At 45.4% G+C, this 17,414-nt stretch overlaps 1 protein-coding gene across 1 annotated transcript in view; it reads right to left on the bottom strand.

Moving 5' to 3' along the window:
* MDGA2 (MAM domain containing glycosylphosphatidylinositol anchor 2) overlaps positions 1–17,414 on the bottom strand; it is a 400,733-nt gene that overhangs the window by 147,814 nt on the left and 235,505 nt on the right. The gene's annotated exons all lie outside the window — the stretch shown is intronic.

Genomic DNA, 17,414 nt, shown 5'->3' with positions numbered 1-17,414 from the left:
ATCATCACAGATTATGCATTGCTAAAGTACTTGTCATTTCCAAAATGAAAAATAGGAAGTCACAGCACCTAAATTAGGCTGAGCTGCTGACAACTGAAGAGTAACCGCAATAATTCATGAGTCTTCAGTGCTTGTTACATGTCTCTGGACGTATTTACAAGCCCTTCCTAACCCTGTGCTACCAGAGCAGCGAGAAAAGAGAAAATAGAGATATCAACCTAACACCACTAATAAAACCAGTAGTGTCTTCTCCAATCTCCCTGAAAACAAACACGGCCATGCAAAATAGCTTTGTGCCAGCTGGTTAATTGAGAAATGGTAAGCACACGCCCGAGGCTACAGCCTGCCCTGGTTTACACCCCCTGCTCCTTCCCTGTGGCAGCCTGGAGGGCTCCCTCCATGCCCGCAGCTGCCCGGGGGCAGCCTGCCCTGCCCCACCGAACAGCAGAGCGGCAGCGGCCGGCTGCACTGCCTTGTTCAGGTGGGGAAACTGCTGCCAGCCCTGAAAGGGAAGGGGGCTGAAAGTGCGTCTTTAGGCCTTAGCAATGGTCAATGGCAAAAAAACGCTCTTCTGATATACATATATGTACCTATATAACCACGCGGCAGAGCCTGTCATGAGCACCTTGGTTGCGCTTCCCTGGGCTGGGTCTTGTCGGAGGAGGAAAACCCGTCCCGTACTTGCAGGAGCAACCTGAGGCTGAAGGTTGCTCACACAACCGAGAGAAGAACCTTATCACTCAGAGAGGCTGTGTGTCCCAAGGATCTCTCTACCTGCATCCAAAACTGTTCAAGCCTGCAATACAAAGTCAATTAATTCTCTAAACCACAGCAAAGCAGAGGTAAGGTAGTCTCAGTGTTTCAGACTGGAACCCCAAGGCAGAAGAGTTTTTTGAGGCCATTTCAAAGGCAGGCTCAGCGCTCAGCAGTGTCCTACCCCGACGCGGGGGCACAGCCATTCTGGAAAACACCATTCCCCATCATCTTCCCGGCAAGACCAGCACCTTTTACTAGCATTCCCTCATCAATCTGCTGCACAAGAGCAAAATAATACTGCAATCCACTAATGTGATTTTTTTTTTCCTTGTCGCACTTTAAATGAGCATAAAACTATCCAGAAACTATCATCATTTACATCAATAAAGTGATTGCTCCAAAGGAGTGTTGGTGTGGTACTTAGTTTTGGAAGAGTGCCTCAGAATCAGCCATTAAGTCCTTCAAATACACATATATTTTGATGTACTGAATATAAAATGCTACTTATACAATCCCAAGATCCCTCTCCCTCTATATATGCGGGCATAAGTATGTATGTATGTTTATATATGCTGTCTCCAAATGGAAAGTCCCACAAGGAAGATGCCGGTTAGAAACGTTACAAGCAAACGCCCAGGCTGAATGGGAGCACTGAAAGACAAACATTTAAATCCACTATTTCTTGTCATTGTGCTGACTTCTACTGAGGAAAAGCAGCCCTGTTGTCCCCTCCTGCTCCCTCTGCCCCCCCATCCACGTGGAGCAGTTGAGTAAAGGACCCATTTGCAGCACTCTCGTGTCTGGCCTCACACATGTACACGCTTACGGCCGATGAAGTCACCAACGGCAAGGGTTACGAGCTGAAAACCCTCCTGGATCCCACACTTTGGGTAAGACGTACTTTTCTTTTGCTGCACACAGCAAGTGTAACAACTTCAAATGGAAATAGATGTATGAGGCACCAAGTATGCTAAGAAAGCACAGTGTGTCAGCTCCTTACATCTCTACAAGCAGTGAAAATGCTAATTTAGACTCAATTTTCTTAGCCCGGTAGCTCCTTGAACAAAACAACTCTTTGGAGCTTGCAAATGCCGTGCTGAATTAGCACTTTCGCGACTTTGAAAAGAATCAACATTTAATTAATAATTAAGGGTTTTTCTCAACGTGGGAAAAGCAGCACAAAATCTGGCTACTTGTGGAGACCCCCCTCGCACATGGTGTGAGAAATTTCTTCCACTGAGGAAGCCAGCCCTTCTTATCAGAGAATAACTGTTACATTTGCTGTGCACAGATCAGGTGTGGCGTGAGAGGCCTTTGTCTGGGTGCCGCTGTTTAGTTGCAAACGTGTCTTCAAGAACCCAAGCGGTTGATGGGTTTTTTAAGAATTCATTATTCTTTCATTCATTTAGGAAAGCTTTGTGAGTTTTATCAAGATTACTTTTGCACCAAAATGCACTGGCCTTTACTGAGCATCCCTTCTCGTTCCCTTTTAAAAGCTGCAGCCAGTTCCTCAGGAAGCCCAATGAACACACGCTTTGGTTCAAGAGGATGAGCCGCACGTCGTGTGACAGCTGGAAAGTGCCAAAACAAGTAACTTTGAAACACAAGCTGAACTTTTTTTGTTTGAAGAATGGAAGAACAAACAACGCTTACGTACACAAAACCAGTAAATATATTATGCAAATAGTTTTCAGAGAGGGAAAAGGAAAAAATAACTCATGATAAGCATGATGAGCAGCGTATTTCAAACAGAATTAGTTGCTAATAAACTCAATAAACTATTTTTATTTCTTAATTCTTCTCCTTTCTTTCAAGTGCTCATACAGACCATTTCAGCAGTTTCTCATTCCTATAAAGGAACGGCAAGATCTAATAGAAAAGTCACATTAACTTTCATCTGTCCCATGTTACGGCTAGTGCCACAATACTGTCTGCAAGCTAAGATAAGGGGTACAGAACCTCAAACTTTGGGCCATAAACCACTTCATGGGCCAGGAAGGGCACCGCTCTGGCTCATAGACTGAATTACAAAAACAACTAAGTTCTGTGGCTGTTGCTCTGTTGCTTCTTGGTTTGGTTTTACACCGACTGAGTGTGAGGTACAAGAAGTAACTGGGCTGGATCATCCAGTGTCCTGATCTGCTACAGCAAACTCTAACCACCAAAGGACTGTGCTGAACATACACCTGACCTAAGTATTCTTCTGTGCGGCCAAATACGAGGAGTCCTGTTTCAGCTGCGATAGAGTTAATTTTCTTCATAATAGCTAGTATGGGGCTGAGCTTTGGATTTGTGCTAAAAACAGTGCTGACAATGTGGAGATGTTTCAGTTGTTGCTCAGCAGTGCTTACACCAGTCAGGGACTTTTTCAGCTTCCCGGGCTCCGCCGGGTGCACAAGGGGTTGGGAGGGGACACGGCCGGGACAGTGACCCCAGCTGACCCCAGGGATGTCCCACACCACACGGCATCATGCTCAGCGTATAGAGCTGGGGGAAGGAGGAGGAAAGGGGTGAGGTTGGGAGCGATGGCGTTGGCCTCCCCCAGTCACCGTTAGGTGTGATGGAGCCCTGCTGTCCTGGGGATGGCTGAGCACCCCCTGCCCAGGGGAAGGAGGGAATGAATTCCTTGGTTTGCTTTGCTTCATGCATGGCTTTTGCTTCTCCCTGTTAAACTGTCTTTATTTCAACCCATGAGTTTTCTCACTTTTACCCTTCCAATTCTCTCCCCCGTCCCACCGGGGGAGCGAGCGAGCGGCTGTTGCTGACTGGGGCTAAACCACGACATCAGAGGAGGGCTGTGACTCCGGGTACTACATGGAAAAGGTAAGGGAGTCTCTAGAAGTTCTGAAGTGAAGGAAAAAGTCTCTTTGCTCTATTCCCCAAACAAAACCTCTTAGTGTCTCTTAAGCCATATGAACGTACACAGTATATTCATCAATAACAGCCATGAAACCCCCACATCAAACAATCCAACAACTGTGTAACTACAGCCTATGGTTGAAAGTCAACGTACTGTTTTTATAACCCCATTCTCCAAGACTCCACAAACTGCACAGCTATTGGCATTTTCTTCTGTTACCAACAAAATCAGCAAAAAATTTTACTTTAATATACAGTGTCTTTTCAGAGTTAAGTAAGATGTTTAAACAACCCGTATCTGTAAATCCCTAATCTCGCTTGGCACCAGAATAAACACAGTGATCTCTACAATTAACCTGTGTATCTTGGAATTTCTAGTGTGACACCAAAGCACATTAAAATCACCATCCATGCCTGGAAGAAGTCCCCAAGAAACCAACCACAGGTGCCCAAAGATGTCCGACAGCTGCAGGCACCTGGAGCCGGAGGACAACGGGAGCAGGGAGCAGCATGGGGCCATGATGGGCAGACGTGCTTCTCTCTGACCTGGAGCGATGGCCAGAATTGCCCCAGATGCGATAGTGCTGAACTGCTCAATATTTGACCCAGAAGCAGTCCAAAAACTACAGTGCCTCTCACTGGAATTCCTGGTGGGTTTGCTGCACCGTTCATTTTCAAGGATGAAAAGCACTGTGGTGCATCTTAGGAACTAGAGATCTTCTGTAGGAAGCGGAAATTGAACCTCCATCTCCCACTTCAGACTGATGAGTCTCCGAATCTCTTCACGTACTAGAAAATTCCTCACCTACAAGGTCAGAACCCTTCTGAGCAGATGAATGACTCTCAGGTACACTGCAGTGGAGAAGAGGACTGTGTAAGCCAGAGTTTAGGACAGCCTTGGCTGGCAGAGACAGGAGGGGCTGGGATGACCCTGCTCAGGTCTTTGAAAGAAAAATTATTACAACAATGAAGGGCCCCATTAAGCTAGTCTCAGACCCAGCACTAACAGGGTTACCCTTGGCAAAGCGACACGGGGCCGGTAGACCTCTCCAGAGTGACCCCGCCTTCAGCAGCCTTGGGTATACAAAGCTGCTTCTTGCAGGCAAGAGTGCGTAGTCTTAGCTTTGCATAGGCTGGATGTGGTCTCCAAAAAGACTTCAGACCTGCCTGGTTTACACTGTGTGTCATGTATCAACCTCTTGGGAACACCTGAGCTGAGGCTGGTACAAAGCCACCGAGTAATGGAAAACTGGTTCCTGTATATATTCTGCCCACGGGTTTTGCATGCGTGGCCAAGCCCCATAAAACAGTGGTTCGGGTCATCCTCATGTGTAGGTTCTTGGACCGTAATTCCCAGGCATCCTCCTAAACCGTCAAGTATGTTATTTATTCCTTGCATTATCAGTTACATTTGAGGCGTCATTGCAAGGTTTCCACGGGGTTAGATATAGCAAATTAAAGAGACCCAGGGTTAACCAGCAGAATGGGGAATATGGTGCTGCAGGCACGCTAACCACAGCAGCGTCCCAGCAGAGATTTCAGAACCTAATCAACACACAGGGCTACAAAATAGCAGCAAATGTGCAAATAAGTCTGTAACTGCACTTTGAGACTCAGGAAAGTGCCAGTCTTTCTCCAAAGAGGCCCCAGAGAATTGTGATGTGATCAAATAATCAAAGATGAAACAATTTTTGTCCTCCAACTCCTCACAAAACCGTCTTTGCCCTCCCTCATTAATTACATTTCAAAGTAATGAAATGCATTTCAGTATCCTAACTCAGGTCTATTTGCATTCATCAGGTTAAGTCGTATCTTCCCACCCCCACACTGATCAACCCAAAATGCTCCTTTAATGCATCAAAATGTTCATATCTCGTGAACGCACATTTCAGAATATACGAATGGCATCAAACACCATAACTGAATATATTAGCCGCTGCACTATTTGCAGGCTTGGACATAATAACTATTGTCCACTGGCTGCTTCCTAAGCTGACGCAGGCCATTGGGGAATGCTCGGCTTTGTGTTTGCCGATGTTTGTGTCTGCAGCAACAGCAACATGAAGTAGCAGAACTGTGCAAATTACTGATTTTAACCTTGACTGAGCCGCTGAATGCCACGTGAGGTCCAACCTCTGTGCACTCACCAGAAGTGGCTTCAACTAATTCTGATTTTCCCCTTTCACATTTTGCTAAGGCTCGTGAGCAGTTTTGTTTTAACCTGTTCCCGGCGAACAAGATGAGAACGTCACCTGAGAACCTGCCAAGCAGATGTAAAGATTTGCATGTGTCTTGGAGCACCACAAGTGCAGTCTGGAGGTTTGGTGAACTCAGCTTGCCACTTGTTTCCGAGCCTCCAGCGCTGGCGTTTTATCAAACGTGTGCCAATACATTCATCTCCAGATCCAGCTCATTGCCAGGATCTTCCAATAATGCTGGCGTCCTGTGTTTCAGCTGCATCCCCTGGGTCAGGCAAGACAGCGCTCCCTTCCTACTGCTCGGATGTTAGTGACCTCTAACGCTTCCTTTTCACATGCATGAAAAAGAGTTTGTGCTAATTGGAAAGATTCTTGACTTTATTCTTAAGGCAAATGGCCCGCAGAGAAGGAGCAAGGGAAAGACCAAAGATCTGATCCAAAGTTCACCACAGTGAATGATGGTCTTTCCACATCTTCTATGTGCTTTGGATTAAGTGCTTTGCCTTGACTTCTGTTTCACATCAAAAGAAATAAGCAGAAAAAGCACCGTGGGAACAGCTTGCTTGGAAAATGAGCCGCAAAACCCAGCTTCATTCTCTAGAAACTCCAGTCTGTTAATCCAGACATAGGCTGCTTGCTTTAAAAGACTGAGAAGCAACTCTCCACGTTACTGCTGTGATCTTTGTACCAAAAGATGATTACTGGGATGATTCACTGGTTCTTGAGAGAAAGATATAAGGCAGGCGGCGGGTAAAGAAATTCAGCTCTTATCACCAGCTCTTGCTTCAATCATACCAGGTCCCTCATCTCCTTAGAGCCTTACAGATGGGAAAAGCAATCCTGCTTTCACAAACTGCAATTCAAAAGATTCACAGCCTTACAACAAAGATTTTAGATAGTCCCTAAAAGACTTGTAAAGCGTATTCATAAACCTAAACCTTTTTCGTAATCTGTCAAGACATCTTGAGAAGCCAACTTTTCTCATTGCATCCTGTTGCTCATACTTGTAGTCTTTGCTGGTTCCCAGATTTTGTAGAGGAAAATAAAAACTCAACTTCCTTCCCCTCAAGGAGCCATTCGCTGATTTTTCTGGCGGCTGTGGAGGTGCCAGACACAGCTCACCTGTGCCTGGCCAGGTTTAAGGAACCAGCTTTGTAATATAGAATTTCAGGAATAAATAAATACAGCAGTTGGTTAAACACATGAGCTCAACATACAGAATGGATGCGTTTAATTTTTGTGGTGCAAGCACCTGGATCTGGTTTGGTGGATTCCATGACTGAGACATGATCTTTACAAAATCAGAAGTATCCCATCACTGAGAAATACGGAAAAAATAAAGTCACTCGGCTCGCTGTCATTAAAGGCACACAAAAATGTATGGTGGTACATCAAGAGATGTTTTACTGCAGGAATTCTGAATTATTCACGCTCCCATGAAACAGCCCGTTTCTAACCTCAAACAGCAGAGAACAAGGCACGTTTCAGCTTACGCCATTACTCTGATGCACCGTTTCCGTGACCTGAGCTTTGCCGTATTGCAACGGCACACACAACTGCAAAGCAACCACAGACTTGAACAAATATGCAGATCTTCTGTTAAGTGAAAAGAAGGTCTGTGTTTGAGTTGGGGGATCACGGGCCACCAGCTGACCAGGAGCCTGCAACGCTGGCCGCCCGTGAGACAGGGACCGCCCCGCCACGCTCGCAAACAGCAAAACAAATATTAATACCTCGTGACGCTTTCTCAGCCACCTGCTTGTCAAAGCCACCATCCAACACCTACGCGACTGGGCTGGCTTTCAGGTTTGTTTGCCTGAATGATTAAATGAACGAAGGTATGAAAGGAAGGAATCCGCTCCGGCGCCACGCCTTGGCCGCTGCAGTGCAGCCCACATTGTGTGGGTTATGTACTTTTACGTGAAAGCCCGGCATAAATGGATCTCTGTACCAAAAAAAAAGTCATTCCCACTACGAAAGACTCATTGAAATCGTTCTCTATTGTTTCATTCTTCATTACCAAGTCTACCTCTATCAAATCAATAGAAGCAAAATAAAAGTTCCTCTCGTAAGCTCCAAAGAAACACAAAGTCTTTGTTTATTTTAGCCATGGGCAGCAAAGCTGCATTTTCTTCACTGTTCTACAAGACTGCCTTAAACTACATTATCAAACAGCTAAGCTGAGCAGAAACAATTTAACTACTGTCCAAAATATCATTCTCCCTGGCGAATATCACAGTGTAGTCCATTAGACATCGTTCTGTTACATTAAAATACATTTTTGATGTTATTTTGTATATATGGAACACTGAAAACTCAGATTTGCTTTTGTCAACCAGCAAAATATTCGAAAGCAAAATAATAAAAGGAAAATCGTTCAGTATTACAGCCTTTTGGCGTAATTCTAAAACAGAAGAGCAAAATCACACTCCACGTAACAAAGTTTGCCAATTCCAGCTCTCCATAATGATCGATTATAGGGTTTGTAACACCTGTACAGCCTGCCCATCAATTCTGGACACCGATGAGCCTGCTCTGAAGTGTCTTGCACATAATCACTTCTGTTCCTTTCCGATGAATGACTACTGTCCATCGCACCCAGCACCGTTACGGCCACGCAACCATGTATGGAAAACTTCAGAACCGAACAGGAGACGCCATTTACAAACCGAATCCTTTCTCAGGCCACGCTTTTCTGTGAACATCGCGGCCACCTCAACACCCGATGAAAAGCAATGCCTCAGCTTAGCTTTACGTCCAAACATACCTAAGGTCCAACCTGGACACGTGCTTCATGCCATGCTAAAATGAAGCAACCTGTAGCCAGGTCAGGGATAGAAAACTTTGCTCCAGTGAAACCGGACCTCATGATGTGTTGGTGGGTTTGAGTTTGGAGCAGGGTGTGAATCTTGGATAATAAAGAATACGAAATGTTACTAATGGGGTGCAGATGCTGAAACAGTTGGAGAAAAACCTCTGTGTCCAGCTGGTGCTTTAAGAAGTAAATTTTCCAAACAGCAAGAGAAATAAGATTAATGGATTTGAAGGAATAATATAAACAGAAGGAAAAAAGGGAAAAAAAAACCAACATCCAAATTCAGAGTCACTTAAAGAAGATACATTTAAGAAAGGGTAAAAATATATGGTTAAAGGCTCATACATCTGCTGGTCACTAATTAAAATAACAGATCAAGGTAAGACGAGCTGCAGTTCATGGTTCCATCTGCAGTTCCTCGTTGTCATCGTGCACTGAGCGCTTCTAATTAGACAGCAGGCCAGCAGCAAATGGAGCTGCTCAAGCAGCCGCCTTGGGTGCCTGAGCTCTTCCCTCCCGTTACGCCAAGGTTTCTGCGAGCCCCTGTTTCCTCCTTCCACTGTTCACCGTTGATTTCTTGTGCTATTCGAACACTCAGCTACTATAATCCCACTGTTTTGTGGGTGGTTTTTTTTTTTAATCAAAGGGTGATTGCGAAGCAACTGACACCTCTTTCCACCCAGATTTTGCTTTATGTCTCTGAGCTACCTTGAAAACCAGGCTGCACCACAGATCGATCTCTCTCTGGGGTGTTTAAACTGGGTCTCAAATAATCTCGTGGCAGATGTGGCCTGGCAGGGTCTGAAAATTCACCATACAGACCAAACCAGTGCACTTTTCAATGTCTTTCAGTAAGAGCTGTCACCCGTCCTGGTCTTTCCTGAAACCAAACAAAGCAATAAACCCCCTCAAAACCACAAAATTGTGGAAATCTGCCAACACGTGCTTTGTCTTCCAGCCAGTTCACAGGACCTAGAAACTCCTAGAGTGACCACATTGTATCCAGCCATGGGCTTCACCTTTTTCTCCTATAGAAATACTCAGCTGGGTGAAAAGAAAGTGGATGGGGCAGATCCCTCAACATCTTCTGCATAGCACCGGCCCACAGAATGATTGGAATCAAATATCCAAAGCCCTGCCAGCTTGCCTGCACAGCAGTTGCCTCTATTTTGTACTCTGTTATTCAGATTCATTCTTGGCTGGCGGGAGACCACCAGGTCTGCCAAAGTCAGCATCATACTGTTGTTTTATTTCTCCTCTAGCAGGGAAAGCTCTCTTACCTTATGGTTCGTCTCTATTACCCTGCAAAACCGGTCCAGTGTTGAGCTACAGAAAGTTTCTTATTCTGAAAGGAGGTCTGCATGTTTTGCTCAGAATTAAAACGTCCATCTAGCGTCAAGGATCACCCACGAGCTCTGCCCAGAGCTAGCTTCGCCTGCGTTAGCAGCAAATAGTGCTATTTGATGTTTCCACATAAGAGAACGCTCTCCAGCAGAAGACGAGCCTGCCGAGCAAGCAGGCAGGGCGCACATTTTTTGGGTCGTAAGGAGAACATTAAACAAATAGCATAACTACATAAATGTTCACAGAGCCTTTCGGGAGAGTGCACCAGCATTGACCAGTCTCAAAATTCAAATTTCTTAAATACGGTATTTAGGACGCTGCAAGATAATTTTGAAAAATATTATGCTGCCTGCATGTTCCCCTTAGTCACCTTCCTATCCAAAGACAGACTTCAAGTACAGACTTGATAAAAAAAGACACATATTCTCAGCATTTCACCAACAGTTCATTTTGCTTCTGTCAACATAGTTTTAGCTTAAAGTTTTTTAAACCTTAACTCTCAGTACCTATCAGAACAATTAAGTTGTCAAGCACCGTCTACTAGAGCATCTCCAAACTTTTTATATCAAGTAATTATTTGGCACTTACAAGACTAGATGCATTCACATTTTCAATTTAAATGCAAATACTGTGGAGAGATTTCAGGGTTTCTCTCTATTTTTATAAAAGCTTCTAATTTTTAAAAGAAAGGGATTTATTATTCTGGAGATGCCATGTGGCAGGTGTCTGTTTTCACGTGCGCTCTCGTTAATTAGCTCCTATTTCTTTCCCCGCTTTTCTTTTGAAGGAAGGGGAGGTGTATACTAGTCTGTAATGAAGAAGATTTCAGTTTACAAGTTACTCGGTATATGATCCATTAAATAGATGAAGCCGAGATCAAAGTACGGGAAACACAGCATGGTTTCTCTTTTAACTGCTTTTCCAAGTAAATATTCAAGAGAAATAAGCATCGTCAGAAGAGCAAAGACACATAGGTTCATCGAAATGTTCAGGTGGGAAGGGAGCTCAGGAGGTTTCTAGCCAGATGAGCTGCTAAAGCAGGGCCAGATGTGAGCTCGGACCAGGTGGTTCGAGACTTGAAAACCTCCGGGGATGGAGACAGCACGACCTCCTGGCCCTGGTTCCCTGCTTGTGACAATCAGGAGCCGCCCCAGCGGTGTCACACCAGTATAAAGCTGATTTTTGGGCCAGAAACTGGTGTGTCCTGCCAGGGACCAGCACACAACACAGCCCCATCTGCTTGGTGGAAGGCTGCTTTCATCTCTGATTTTAAGCAGATACAGATAATAATTCGGATGCCTCAAGGTGGGTACATGAGGGTGAAACAGCAACAAATGAATGAAGGCTGACGGAGCAGCAGTGGAGGCAAACCGGCAGCTGGCACTCAGTGCTTTTTGAAACCCCAAGCAGAAAAAAAGGGGGGGGGGGAAAGAACCCAACAAATTCCCTGTGTTCCAACATCTCACGCTGCTGCAGCGCGCCAAGCCGATGCGCTGCCTGTGATCCCGGCCAGACCTGCGGGCTCAGGGCCGCCCCATCCCACAGACTGCCCATCTTACGGGCAAACGGGAACGTCGCAAGCCCTCTCACAAGCCAGACAAGAATTGGGATATAAATTAAACAATTCAGAGAAGCTGACACAATCCCCAGCGGGCTGTGCACTTGCCAAACGAATTATAAATCCGCTGCACGCTACAGCTGGGTGTTTTCCAGGGCCAAGGCCTTTATAAAGTTTAATTCTTGTGCCAAAGCTGTAAAAAAAAATTAAAAAAATATCCTTACTGAGTTTTCTTGGATGCCCAAAAGTAATATATTGCAAATCTTCACTCTTCTTTTTGCCCACAAACTGCAAATGAAACTCAGCACACAGTACTTGCCTTTCTTCCAAAACCTAGAGCAAACTCCCAGTTTCCAAGGCTTTCACACCAGATTGTCCCCATCTCCTGCTTCCTGAGTGGCTCGAGAGCTTTATTCAGCTGCAGGATTTTGTTAGAGCCTGGATTTGTTCCAACATGGGATGTATTTCCCTTCAACACTTCAGTTTTATTCCACAGTTCACTGCCTCAAAAATTAATCAGGATCCTATAAAAGTTTCCAAAATGATTTGTCAGACCGGGCAGAGACCTACCAAACCCATTCACAGTTGCCTGATGCAATACAAGTAAGTAGCTTAAAACACATTTCAAAGTCATCAAAGTATCTCGGTAACATCAGAACAAAACATCGTGCGCTGTTCTTCCTCCTCTCTTCTCTTCCTCTCCCTCAGGATGAGACAAAACAAGTTCTTCTGTCAAAATTACAATGTTGTTCTACTCCACAGACCTCATTTGGTATTAATCAGCCAAGATCTAATACAATATTAAACTACGACACTATTCTCCTGCAGAAAAAAAGTTATCATGCCTTAGTATTTAATAATTGTGAGCCAACCAGCGGTAAGGATCACTTTTTTTCCTTGCCTCTGGTGAAGAACGTGTTTACCTGAAGCAGCCACCACGCAAGGATCAGAAGGAGAGACATCAGATGAATACCCCGCCTCTTGAAATCCCTCCTGATATCTCTTTAGAGATATGTGGTGCCCAACAGGCACCACGCCATGTTTTGCAGAGCAGCAAACTTATTTAAAAAATAAAATTCCTGTACACAGAAATGCTGGGAAGTCCTAATGAAAGGGCAGAAGAATCAACAAACCGTCTACATTTTTACATGGAACCGTTTTATGAACTCGCCCGTGATACACTCCAGCCTGCGAGAGCGCGCTCATGCCTGAGCCTGCTATTGCAGATAATAAAAATAAATGGACTTATTAAACTCTGAGGCTCAACTTTTTTACACATTCATTCTCAGAGCTGTAAACTTTTAGGATAACGCACTGGTAACTTATGACTGTAGCAACACACTGGATGTGCTGTAAGAGCGGGTTTTCTAGGCTGAAGTCTTTTCTCATTGAAATCCCATTTGCAGGCTGCGCGTCTTGGTGGAAGAATCAGAACTGGCTGGCCTTTTTTTGGGGGGGGGACACTAAAGTATACTCCTGCTTTAAAGGCTAGAAGAGGCCCCAGGGAGACGCCTGCTCCCACAGGTGAGCTGCAAGGGCTGGCGTGGGGTGGGAGACCAGGCTGGTGCTCAGCCTCCAATTCACAGAGCTATTCTTCATCCTCACCCAGCCGCGGGGTCTCTCCCAAAGCTCATTTGCAAACACTTTTGAAAGGTCCATTTTACATCCCCCACTGGAAGAAGGTAGTTTGTCTTGTCCAACAAGACACAGCAGAAACTCAGCAAGGTGGTGAGTGCTGTTAAAACAAAGAGTTAAGTAAATTGCTTAAGGTTATGATAAAAAGAGCGTATGTTGGCATAACGCAAGAGGGAGGACAGGGAGGGTGCCCAGATGCCGTGGTGGCCCAGCAAAGGCAAAGGCCAGCCCTCCACCCCGGCACGGCGTTTGCGGAGCTTGCCTGATGCTGCTCTCAAGGGATGGCAAACCCACCATGGGCATGTTACGGTGGCAACGAGAGAGGACCTCAATGCCAGAGCAGTGAGATATGGGAAGAGATTCCTGGGAAGAGCTGGAGGGTACTGGAAGAAAACTGTTGAAATTGCAGGTGGAGTTGGTCATTTTAGGAAAAAAATAAAATAAAATAAGGATTATACAAAAGATAAGATGAGATGAGATGAAATGGATGCTTGGGATCAGGCTGGATTCAATGAGCCAGGAGGGCCCTTCCAGTCCTACTCCAGAATATGAATTTCAAAACTTTGGCGCTTTCATGAATTCACTCTTGCATTCTAGCCTGCCCCAAGGAAAGCACAACCATCAACAGATACTGAAAGCCAGCACAGGGGCTGCTGCATTTCCACCTTCCTGAGGCATCCCGAGGAGCTCGCGTCTGCCAGCCTCCCGCAGCACCACGCGCGACGAAGCTCCGCGCGCCTGCACGGTCCCTCATTAGGAAGTCAACGGCGGTCGTCACTTCTGCGCGGTGTAGCAATGCCCGTTTTATGTGTATGGACATTTGCCAAGGCCTTCGGCTTTCTCCAGCCGTGAAATAAGCACTACTATAATCAGTCTGCTGTGAGACCTTCCCAGAATACAGAGAGAGGGAAAAGAAGGAGGGGGAAAAAAAAAACCAACCCAGTTCTTCTGGTAGTTGCACAGAAAGCCCAATATTTTAGACTTGGCACGCTGGAGCCGCATCCCCAACCAGCGCTCCCACCATCACAGATGATGCCAGCTAAGGATCACGCGCGTCAGAGAGACGCCTCGCTTGGCCGCGGGCCAGCACCCAGCAGCTGCAAAACCGCCGGGTGACCCGCCGGGTGACGACCGTCACGGGCGCCGCCAAAACCCAATTTCCACCTTTTGGATAAAACGCGTGAGCCTTGCCTCTGCTCTGGCACGCAGCATCAGCCCGTGGGGGCCCCGCTCACATTGCAATTAGCAGCAGTGGAGGATCTTCCAGGGGTGACAGCAGAGGTGCTGATGTGTAACCAGACAGGCTTATTTTTACCCTTTACTTCACGTAACGGCTCTAAACCAACAAGGGGGATTCCTAAGAAAAAGCTCGGGGGTAAACACAGCCATTGCAGGGAAGCAGAAGTGTAAGCACGTGTGTGAGAGTGGGTAACGGTAGTACCAGATTACAGGATTTTTATTCTTTTTTTTTTTAAATCAAATACAAAAGCAACAAAAATTTCATTTATTTCACAATCCGCGTCTTTTTTTTTTCCCCACCTTCTTTTTAGCAGTCACTACTATGCAGTTCACATACACTTTTTAAAAGACATAATGGAATCGGTACTTCCAGCAATCTGGGTCTTAAAATGCATTTCCCCAGAGTGCTTTTTGTTCAGCAAAAGCTTTTGTGCTAATGCTGAGCACAGGTCATTTAAAATTATTATTTTCTATTTAAACTGAGAGGAAATCCCACCCCTTTGAATAACTCCAAACCCTATGTTTCCACTTCTCAGAAGGGAAAAGTCTCACAGAGTCACCTGGCACTAAAAAAATATCGCAGCTACGATGGAAGCGACGAACTGATCTGTTTAAAGAAGGTAATGGGAGAAGATGAGGGAACAAAGCCGAGTTGGTGCATGCTGACACCCATCCAAATTCTGTGAAATCATTGCAGTGCTCCGGGCTTTAAGACCTGCAAAACATTTCTCTGGCTCTCCCTGTTTCCCAGCCTGATGCACGGGTGTCCTTCAAAGATGCTACCCAGCATTTTTGCGCTCTTATTGGATGGAGGAGCCACCTTACATCCTTCATCATCAAAAGCCTTTAATCCTTCGTTGACATACTGGTAGCTACAGAGAGATTTTCTTTTCATTTTCCCCTTTACGGTGTCTTTGGAGTATTTGTTCTTCTGTGCTCTCGTAATTCTGAGTACCCGGTTTGAGTCATGTTGAAAATGTGTAATTTTTCCAGAAGTCGTAGACGTATGATTATCTTGATTCCTGCCTCTTTTGACATTTCCAATTGTCACCCATAATCTGTATGGCATTGCGAGGATCATGCTTTTACGCAGTATCTTAAGGATTACAAGGCCAATATTACCATTTCTTTAATGCCTTTTGCTTCCCTCTCCAAATACGCCTCGAAGAGAGAATTTTAAAGGAGCAAAATAACCTCCAACAGCCAAGTCTAAAAGATCCTCAGGCAACAAGAGTTTCCTGGGACACGGGATAAGCTGGATGATCAACATCCCATGCCAGATCAAGGCAAGGAACGGAGCCTGAGGCCACATCACAGGTGAGGTCTCTAACTACCGAGCTCCCGGCAAGAAGGCGAAGTCCTCTCTGCATAGCTGTGGGTGCACGGGACAGGAGAAGTACCCGTATCACCGCGCGTCTTCGCCCAAGGGCTGTGAGTAAGCGAGGTTTTCCCATTTGATTTTAACACGCAAGCGTGTGTGTGTGTGTGTTTTCTTCTTATTTTAATTAACAAAATATCCACAGGGAGAATGATTATCATTTACCTCTAGTTGAGACCAACAGAGATCTATAGTGACAAATTCACGATGAAAACAAAAGTATTTTGGGAGTGGGGGGGAACTCGAAGAAGTGCAACAGATTTCCCCCGTCTTGGCCTTTATGAGAAATGATTCTGATTGCTTTAGAACAACATTTTATTGCTCTACCACGGAAAAGTCAGAAAAGCAGAACATCCTCCAAGCAAGCGCAGCAAAATACACACACGCCGGGCACGGAGGCTGTCACGAACTTTGTTTATCGAGAGGGGGTGTGCTGGATTTTCTACTTGAATTTTTTCTCCCCCCCTAAGAGAAGGATAAAACCATCAAGTTTTACTAGAATGGGAGGAGTCAAGATTCCCTTAAAGCTTCCCCTGCTTTCTAATGGTTTTGTCTAGAAACGTGTTACGGGAAGCTATTCTAATCATCAGTCTGAGAGCAGGATGTGAAGATGCCACTGATGAGAACACCCACCAATACTTAAATGCTAGCAGCCTTGTAATCATTTAAAGAACTCATTAATGTAAAGTGAATACTCAGAAAGAAACTTTCATAATGAGAATTGGTGAGCAGCCAGCTTTGCTGAGATGAACGCATTTCTTCTTTCTCTGGTTTGACCCAAGACACCTTGATGGACAGCAACGTCTTTGACGGAATGAATGACCGTGCGTGCAGTTAAGCTGATAATGGCACTCCTTAAAACAGCTGTGCTCCACAGACTTTCTCACTAAGATTTCAACAGGTAATCAGCACGTGGTCACTGGTTTGCCTCCGGCGAGCTCCTCTTCATAGCAAATGGAGGAAATGAAAGATCCCTGGAGGTACTTAAAAGAAGGGCAGACGCGGTGCTTGAGGACATGGTTTAGTGGTGGGCTTGGCAGTGACAGGTTGGTGGTTGGACTTGGTGATCTTAAGGGTCTTTTCCAACCTTAAGGATTCTGTGATTCTAAGTCCGTACCTCTTAAGGAACGGCATGGCGGTGCTCAAAGCTGACTGTTAACGTTCACTAACTTATCTGAGAGCCAAAAGGGAAAGGCTCTAACGCAACAGCTCAGCAGGACAGGGACAAAGGGAGGACGGTTTGCAGCTAACTTGCTTAAGAAAGGGGTATCTTTAAAGGACGCTGCTTTATCTAAAAAAGTTCATTTAACCGCTTAAGGAGGGAGCCTCTTCCCTCGGCAGCCGTGTGCAACGCCTGCTGTTTCGCAAGGGATCCGTGTTCATCCGAACCCACGAGCAAGCCCCCAGCTTATTTTCGTTGGAAGGATTTACAATTACTTTTACGTTATACAGGCCAAAAGAGGAAAAAATAAAAAGGAAAAAAAAAAAATCCAAAGACTGTTACGACTAAATGGGCTCCTCGCTGCAACGGCAGCTGTAGTCTGGTTGTTTCAAGAACAAACATCTTCCGTGCCAATAATGCTCACTGGAAGGGGAGGAAATCAAGTAACGGTGGGAAAATGGAGAGCGTTA

Source organism: Phalacrocorax carbo, chromosome 9 (genome assembly GCF_963921805.1).
Source record: "Phalacrocorax carbo chromosome 9, bPhaCar2.1, whole genome shotgun sequence".
In the NCBI taxonomy this organism is placed as follows: Eukaryota; Metazoa; Chordata; class Aves; order Suliformes; family Phalacrocoracidae; genus Phalacrocorax; species Phalacrocorax carbo.
This window is presented reverse-complemented; position numbering and strand designations above follow the sequence as displayed.